This window comes from Mya arenaria, chromosome 5, assembly GCF_026914265.1.
Source record: "Mya arenaria isolate MELC-2E11 chromosome 5, ASM2691426v1".
In the NCBI taxonomy this organism is placed as follows: domain Eukaryota; kingdom Metazoa; phylum Mollusca; class Bivalvia; order Myida; family Myidae; genus Mya; species Mya arenaria.
Genome location: NC_069126.1, coordinates 37,785,505 through 37,795,205, shown reverse-complemented (window position 1 = coordinate 37,795,205; position 9,701 = coordinate 37,785,505).

Below are 9,701 nucleotides of genomic sequence, written 5' to 3'. Positions count from 1 at the left end.
GACCAATTCGAAATCTTGATATTTGTCTATATTTAGTAACAAGACAATATGCCCTAAAGAGTTGTGTTTTCTTGTAAGTAGGCGGTACAAAACATTATCACTCCATAATGCACATATAATAAAGCTTACAAAGCTGTATGCACTGGTATGTTTCGTTCTTTTTCACAGATGTTCTGCTTTCCATGAATTGGCAATCGAAATCTTCTCATATAGTAAACAATTTGGACAAGAATGTGCAATTTATAATACAAGTTGTCATGAGTTGTGTAGCATTTAACGCCGATAGTTTAATTCATAGTTTCAATCGTGCATTATATTATAAAGAGTTATGTATGACCACCAGTAATGAATAGGATCCTGTTTGTATTTGTAGCTTATAGTTTTATTCATATGTTCAATCGTGCAATATATAACAACGAGTTATGTATGACCACCAGTAATGAATAGTATTCTGTACGTACACAAGATACTTATGTCCAATCATCACCAAACTTGGACAATATGTGTATGTGCAGAATATCACGGCCATGTTGCCCTGTCACATCAGAGTACTCACCCTTGAATTACTTTAATTATGAAACCGTTTGTTGCCAGCGCTGTTACTCATTGGCTTCAGTTTTTCACATAAGAATTCAGACCGATCATCAACAGACTCAAACAATATACCTGGGCTAAGTTAAAAAATAACAGCTTTGTCGCCTTCAGACTTGGCCCTTGAATAGCTTAAATTACACAAACTTCATGTTGTCTGTGCTGTTGTTCGATATCCGTTTAACCGATCGTTCTCAAAGTTAGACAATATGTGTATGGGCAGATATCTCGGTCTAGTTTTAACACAGTTATATTGCTCCTGTCACTTCATAGTAATGGCCCTTGAAATGCCCACACTGTCCACGCTGTAAATCGCGACGCTTTTTGCCGATCATCGCCAAACTTTGATAATATGTATATAAGAGCTCTAGTCACTACAGAGTTAGGGCACTTAAATTGCTTAAAAACACAAACATTTTGTGTTTGCGCTGTGTCTCAATGAGGTTTTGATCGTTCACCCTCAAACGTAGACAAATATGTATGGGCATTATATCTCAGCCAAGCTAGATAACTAGCTATGTCGAAACAGTCACACCAGAGTTATTACCCTTGAATTGCTTAAAGTAAACATGTTTATGTGCTCTCTCTGTGTTACCCGAAAAGCTTATGACCGATCATCACCAAACTTTGATTATATATTGCGGCTAAATTTTATAACCATCCACGTCTGTCGCCCCAGTTGCTTCAGAGTTATGGCCATTGAATTACTTTAATAACACAAACTTTGAAAATAAAATTTTAATAATTTTGACAGTCGTATCTTAAAATGTGTGTATATTTATAGATGCATATGTAGGTGTGGACCATTCAGTGAAATCAATGTCGTTATGGTTTACTGGAAATAAGTTAAATACGGAATATAGTTCTGATGGAACAACATTATAAATAAAGAAATGTAATGTTGTAGTTTTTCAAAGTAGGCAATGCAAATTTCGGTAATGGACTGCGTCAACAATGTCTTACCTGAATTTGTCTTTTACTTAGAGACCAAAGTATGCTATGGTGCACACTTAAGATTTCCAGACAAGAATGTGTCTTAGTAATTAGAATTGTACCAGCATTACGTTGAAATTTTTCATAGAACTTATTTTGATTATCAACCATAAGTGTGTGATTATTATAAGCTGGTTCAGGCTATAACTCTAACCAATATTACCAGGAATGTGACATATATAGGTTGGGAGGTCGGGACGGAGATACTCTGCCTGTTCACTCTTTTGAACACCAGACACAGACAGGATTCGGTTACGTTATTATATCGGGGCAAAGTTCAGGAGTCTTTTATTCGAGTTAGCGAGTTTCACAAGCATGATGACTGATGAGATGTTGTAGTTGAGCATGTCCTTCAAATCACCTGTAAGTTGGTGATTCGTGTAAGAGTCTTTAGTACGAATTGAGACCTTTCCGAAGTTGGTGATTTTTATGAGATTACAGATTTGCGTTTCCTCCATGACACCTGTTAGTGAGTTCTACGCCTAGTATAGAGAGTACCAGACAAATTCGGAAATATACCATCATACAATTTTGGGCGCAAAGTTAACAAGCGCTCATCTTCGGCGTTAGCGAGATATCCCATGATGGTAGCATATATGGGGTGGGCGTTGTTTGTTTCCATTGTAGTTCCTGGTAGTAATCCGCCATTCATCACTTTTGTGAGTTCGGGGCACAGTCGGAACTTTGGTTTCGTATCGTCTGAAGCCATATTTTTGATAACTGGGTAGTTAGTGGTGAGTTTACCACTTCGATACCTGGTAGATGGTTTTAGGCTATTTTTCATTAAAGCGAGTTTTCCCAGTGCGGCGACATACATATTTTGGGATGTTGATGTGTCACCTATCATATCTGCCAAATGATACTCCACGATACTTCTCTCTAGTGTGTATTAGACCAAGCTGGATTCCGGCGACGGTATCGGCTCGGTGTCAACATTGCAAGCTTTTAAAAATGGTGAATCAACGAGTTTTTTTCCAGGGGGGTGACCAGCATATGGTGGGATGATGGGAGGTTGACGTTTCACACACGGTAAGTTGTATTCCGCTTTGTTCAGTGTAGCGAATAGCAGACCCATCCGTAATTCAGATATCGTATCGTTTAAGCTGCCAAGATTGCCAGCCTTTTATTGAGTTTTTTTCAGGGTGTTGACCTACATGTGTGATGAAAGGGTGCGGATCCAAAATTTGACGTTAGAGGGGGTTGTAACCTTTTGACCTGCACCCATCCCTTAGAAACGAAATTTATTTGGTTTAAAATGTTTGCAGGGGTGGTGTAGGTATTCCCCCAATTAATTTTTAAAATTTATAGTCCGAAATGGTGGATTTTGAACGTATTCTTTTACTTTTTTTCTCTTATATTGAAATAAAAAGTAAACTTGGGAAATCTTTTCACGCGAACCCACCTAGATCCGCTTGTGCCCCCAACTTCACTGCGTATCAGAGTAAGCCGGAATTCGGGAACGGCATTGGTTTAGTAATATTTTAGTAATCCTTGTACAATGTTAAATAACTTTTCTTTTTAACCCGATTTACTAAAATGCAAACTATAGTTTGAAGATTGTAGATTGCGATTATGGTTATAGCTGAGAAGATCCGGACATGCAAGCCCAATGCTAGGCACATCGTTTTTGTATGGGTAAAATGTTATTATATGAAATTCATTCGTATTTGTACGAGCAGTTATAATACCTGGTCCAGTGCAGAGAACACTGGAAAGTGAGTTCTACTGCTTTTTTGTGTTAAAATATACATATACGAGCATGATTCTCGAGGATGTCTAGGCTAACAATACCTCTCCTTCGTACGCATTCCGATACGTTTTGAGAACTAGATCTAAAGTGTTTTTTTCCGCAAAGTTATATTAACGATGGTAACTTAAAAAGCAGAATGCAATTCATTTGTTTGAAAATACCATGTTTGTAAGCAATCAATATTTGGCAAAAATGACATTTGGGATTTGATTAGGACGTTTGACAATAAGGCAAATACACAATATAAACTATATATTTTTATAGCGAAACTATTTTGTTAATCGTCTGTATTGTAGAGAGCCCGTGGCTTACATGAATATCGATAGATTTATGTAACAGTAATTTGCGAAGCGATTCAGAACATTGAGATTTTACCTTATATCCTCAGTGTTTCTTGACACCTGTATCACATCACGTCTAAATTGATGTATAAACATGCATGTTTTTTCGACCATTACTCGATCTCGGTGGTACCTGTTTATACACCGACATCGACATGAACGTGATATATGACGTCATAATAACTTCATATCATAGCCCCTATGAAACGATACTTATACACCGACATCGACATGAACGTGATATATGACGTCATAATAACTTCATATCATAACCCCTGTGTATCGATATTTATACACCGACATCGACATCAACGTGATATATGACGTCAGAATAACTTCATATCATAACCCCTGTGTATCGATGTTTATACACCGACATCGACATCAACGTGATATATGACGTCAGAATAACTTCATATCATAACCCCTGTGTATCGATTTTTATACACCGACATCGACATCAACGTGATATATGACGTCAGAATAACTTCATATCATAACCCCTGTGTATCGATTTTTATACACCGACATCGACATGAACGTGATATATGACGTCATAATAACTTCATATCATAACCCCTATGAAACGATACTTATACACCGACATCGACATGAACGTGATATACCACATAATAATAACTTCATATCATAACCCCTGTGTATCGATATTTATACACCGACATCGACATCAACGTGATATATGACGTCAGAATAACTTCATATCATAACCCCTGTGTATCGATGTTTATACACCGACATCGACATCAACGTGATATATGACGTCAGAATAACTTCATATCATAACCACTATGTATCAATGTTTATACACCGACATCGACATCAACGTGATATATGACGTCAGAATAACTTCATATCATAACCCCTGTGTATCGATATTTATACACCGACATCGACATCAACGTGATATATGACGTCAGAATAACTTCATATCATAATCACTATGTATCGATATGTATACACCGACATCGACATCAACGTGATATACCACATAATAATAACTTGATATCATAACCCCTGTGTATCGATAGTTATACACCGACATCGACATCAACGTGATATATGACGTCAGAATAACTTCATGTCATGACCCCTATGTATCGATAGTTATACACCGACATCAACATCAACGTGATATATGACGTCAGAATAACTTCCTGTCATAACCCCTATGTATCGATAGTTATACACCGACATCGACATCAACGTGATATATGACGTCAGAATAACTTTATTTCATAACCCCTATGTATCGATAAATTTCAAACTGTGGTACGCATGTAAACAATAGCCCGAAAAATGTTGATGATTGGGTGAAGTGTGAAAGGTACGCTACTTTATTGGCCGAAAATGTAGATTACATTCTCAATTTAATAAGATTATTCTTACTTAATAACCGTACTTTTCACGATGCATGCGATTCTACTTTAAGACTTGCACAAAGAAAACGAACAAAATATTCCTACAGCACATAAGAAACAAAACTAAACAATCGTAAGCATATTTGTAAATACTGGGTGGTTTATTTACTCAATCCGTTACATTTTGACGTTGGCTGCGTACGTTTCCATCACAGGACAATATTTTTTCGATAAGTTCTTAGACAAACATGCACGTGTGTATGGGACCAACACACTGATCGAAAGACAAACTAATGCATCTGTTTTGCGTTATGTCTCTGTAACAGACTGAGTATAGCGAAAACATACCCGGATCGACATATCCACATTCATTTGTTCATCATCCGTGACTAGTGGCACCGACAAACGTATTGAAATGTGTTTGATTTCCGTCAAAGCACTTCTACGTCAAACTTGCAAATGTATTTCCACCACGAATGTCACCTTGTTAACTTTGAATAGTTGGAGAATTCCGGATCATGAAAAAGTCGTTCTAACTTCCGTTGTTGTTTATCAGAATACCAGTCTCTGGCTTATCTAAAATAAATGACCATGCTTTGTATTTGCCTATTCAAGGTCATAGTTAAAATTACACTTTTAAACGGTTTCAGTTATGGTTTCTAGCGCTTCCCTAAAATACTGAAATAACTAGTATACTGAATACACGTAATCATTGACACCCTGTTTTTTTTTCATTATAAGGCATTTTTCAATGTTAATAAAATGTTCATGGTTCTGACATATTTTTAAATCGAATTATATACAAACATCTTTTTGGCGTGAAGGAGTGTAAGGTCCGCAATCAGTTAAAGCAGTTTTCAATATTCAGTACCGTATCTAACTATAAAAGACGATCATGCATCTCATTCAATTCGAAGTTTCCTACATGATGCTACCCTTCGACTCTTAATATCTTGCATTGCAGTACACGGCCATCAAGTCTTCATTTCTTGCATTGCAGAACACGGCCATTCCGTCTTCATTTATTGCATTGCAGGACACGGCCATTCCGTCTTCATTTGTTGCATTGCAGGACACGGCCATTCCGTCTTAATTTCTTGCATTGCAGAGCACGGCCATTCAATCTTCATTTCTTGCATTGCAGAACACGGCCATTCCGTCTTCATTTCTTGCATTGCAGAACACGGCCATTCCGTCTTCATTTCTTGCCTTGCAGAACACGGCCATTCCGTCTTCATTTCTTGCATTGCAGAACACGGCCATTCCGTCTTCATTTCTTGCATTGCAGAACACGGCCATTCCGTCTTCATTTCTTGCATTGCAGAACACGGCCATTCCGTCTTCATTTCTTGCTTTGCAGGACACGCCCATTCCGTCTTCATTTCTTGCAATGCAGAGCACGCCCATTCCGTCTTCATTTCTTGCATTGCAGAACACGCCCATTCCGTCTTCTTTTCTTGCATTGCAGAACACGTCCATTCCGTCTCCATTTCTTGCATTGCAGAACACGGCCATTCCGTCTTCATTTATTGCATTGCAGAACACGGCCATTCCGTCTTCATTTCTTGCTTTGCAGGACACGCCCATTCCGTCTTCATTTCTTGCATTGCAGAACACGCCATTCCGTCTTCATTTCTTGCATTGCAGAACACGGCCATTCCGTCTTCATTTCTTGCATTGCAGAGCACGCCCATTCCGTCTTCATTTCTTTCATTGCAGAACACGCCCATTCCGTCTTCATTTCTTGCATTGCAGAGCACGCCCATTCCGTCTTCATTTCTTTCATTGCAGAACACGCCCATTCCGTCTTCATTTCTTACATTGCAGAACACGCCCATTCCGTCTTCATTTCTTACATTGCAGAACACGCCCATTCCGTCTTCATTTCTTACATTGCAGAACACTCTCATTTCGTCTTCATTTCTTACTTGCAGAACACGCCAATTCCGTCTTAATTTATTGCATTGCAGAACACGGCCATTCCGTCTTAATTTCTTACATTGCAGAACACGCCCATTCCGTCTTAATTTATTGCATTGCAGGACACGGCCATTCCGTCGTCATTTCTTGCATTGAAGAACACGCCCATTCGGTCGTCATTTCTTGCATTACAGGACACGGCCATTCCGTCTTCATTTCTTGCATTGCAGAACACGCCCTTTCCGTCTTCGTTTCTTGCAATGCAGCGCACGCACATTCCGTCTTCATTTATTGCCTTGCAGAACACGCCCATTCCGTCTTCATTCCTTGCATTGCAGAACACGCCCTTTCCGTCTTCATTTCTTACATTGCAAAACACGGCCATTCCGTCTTCATTTCTTACATTGCAGAACACGCCCATTCCGTCTTCATTTCTTACATTGCAGAACACGCCCAGTCCGTCTTCATTTCTTTCATTGCAGAACACGCCCATTCCGTCTTCAGTTCTTGCATTGCAGAACACGCCCATTCCGTCTTAATTTCTTGCATTGCAGAACACGCCCATTCCGTCGTCATTTCTTGCATTGCAGGACACGGCCATTCCGTCGTCATTTCTTGCATTGCAGAACACGCCCTTTCCGTCTTCGTTTCTTGCAATGCAGGACACGCCCATTCCGTCTCCTTTTCTTGCATTGCAGAACACGCCCATTCCGTCTTCGTTTCTTGCATTACAGAACACGCCCATTCCGTCTTCATTTCTTGCATTGCAGAACACGGCCATTCCGTCTTCATTTCTTACATTGCAGAACACGCCCATTCCGTCTTCATTTGTTCATTGCAGAACACGCCCATTCCGTCTTCATTTCTTACATTGCAGAACACGCCCATTCCGTCTTCATTTATTGCATTGCAGAACACGCCCATTCCGTCTTAATTTCTTGCATTGCAGAACACGCCCATTCCGTCGTCATTTCTTGCATTGCAGGACACGGCCATTCCGTCGTCATTTCTTGCATTGCAGAACACGCCCAATTGGTCGTCATTTCTTGCATTGCAGGACACGCCCATTCCGTCTCCATTTCTTGCATTGCAGAACACGCCCATTCCGTCTTCGTTTCTTGCATTGCAGAACACGCCCATTCCGTCTTCATTTCTTGCATTGCAGAACACGGCCATTCCGTCTCCATTTCTTGCATTGCAGAACACGCCATTCCGTCTTCGTTCCTTGCATTGCAGAACACGCCCATTCCGTCTTCATTTCTTGCATTGCAGAACACGGTCATTCCGTCTTCATTGCTTGCATTGCAGAACACGGTCATTCCGTCTTCATTTGTTTCATTGCAGAACACGACCATTTCGTCTTCATTTCTTACATTGCAGAACACGACCATTTCGTCTTCATTTCTTGCAGTGCAGAACACGGCCATTCCGTCTTCATTTCTACTGGGGTTGTGTACAAGAACACGTGTTGCGTTGTATGTTCTGTCTGTGTTCTCACTAACTGTTATTTGTATTGCATAATACATAGGGGAGTCACCGTCGTACACAGTTGATGATTTGTTGTCAATAAACCATGTGATATTCGCTACAGGAAAACCGAAAGGCGACTTCTATGCTAAGTTTACCAAATTGAATCTGCTTTCCTGTGTATCTGTCACCTCTTGTATGTTTTCCATTATTTTTGCCAAATAAATATATATTAATATGAACAATTAACAAAACGCTTATCTACGAAGTAAGTGTACACAGTATTGCTGGTTGGTACACCTGCTGCTTCGCTATACCAACTATCACCACTATGGCCGAGGAGTTCCGAATGACCAACTATCACCACTATGGCCGAGGAGTTCCGAATGACCAACTATCACCACTATGGCCGAGGAGTTCCGAATGACCAACTATCACCAATATGGCCGAGGAGTTCCGAATGACCAACTATCACCAATATGGCCGAGGAGTTCCGAATGACCAACTATCACCACTATGGCCGAGGAGTTCCGAATGACCAACTATCACCACTATGGCCGAGGAGTTCCGAATGACCAACTATCACCACTGTTGTGTCTTGTAAGAGGGTTGGAGTCATGAATAATATGAAGCTTAAGGAGCATGTACTCATTCTCACTATTTTGATAACTTACGTTATTGGATTTAGGTAACGTTTTATAGATTTACATGAAATATTGTGAAGGTTCATTTGTCATATGTAGGATATGCACATTGATAAAGACAGTGAACGATGTCCTTTGTATAACCAAATAAAATAAATTTACTCAGTAGTTTCCTGAGTAAAACGATCAATCAAAATAGTCAAAATATCCCAGACAACATAAGCTAGACGTCTTCCGAATTTATTTGTGAATATCAACAATTATACCACAGACTAGACTTAATATTTATATTTATTTTACCACATATTTCCGACATCACAGGCTACTTCACATTACAAAACAAAATGTATTAGGAACATGGCTTATTATTGACAGCAAATATACAGATCATTCGAAAAAAGTTGTATCTAGTTTGTGTCAGAAAGAAGTCACACCTCATTATTGCCTCTTGCCCAATGTGAAAACGACAGGAAACTGTTCCCCAAAAACACGATCATCAAACGACAGATAAAGTTAATACAGATTTAAACTGCCTCCTGTATGTAAAGAAGTTGTTATTAATTAAAATAGCATTCAATATGTATCGGGTAAGTGGGCGTGACCCAACATATTTCAC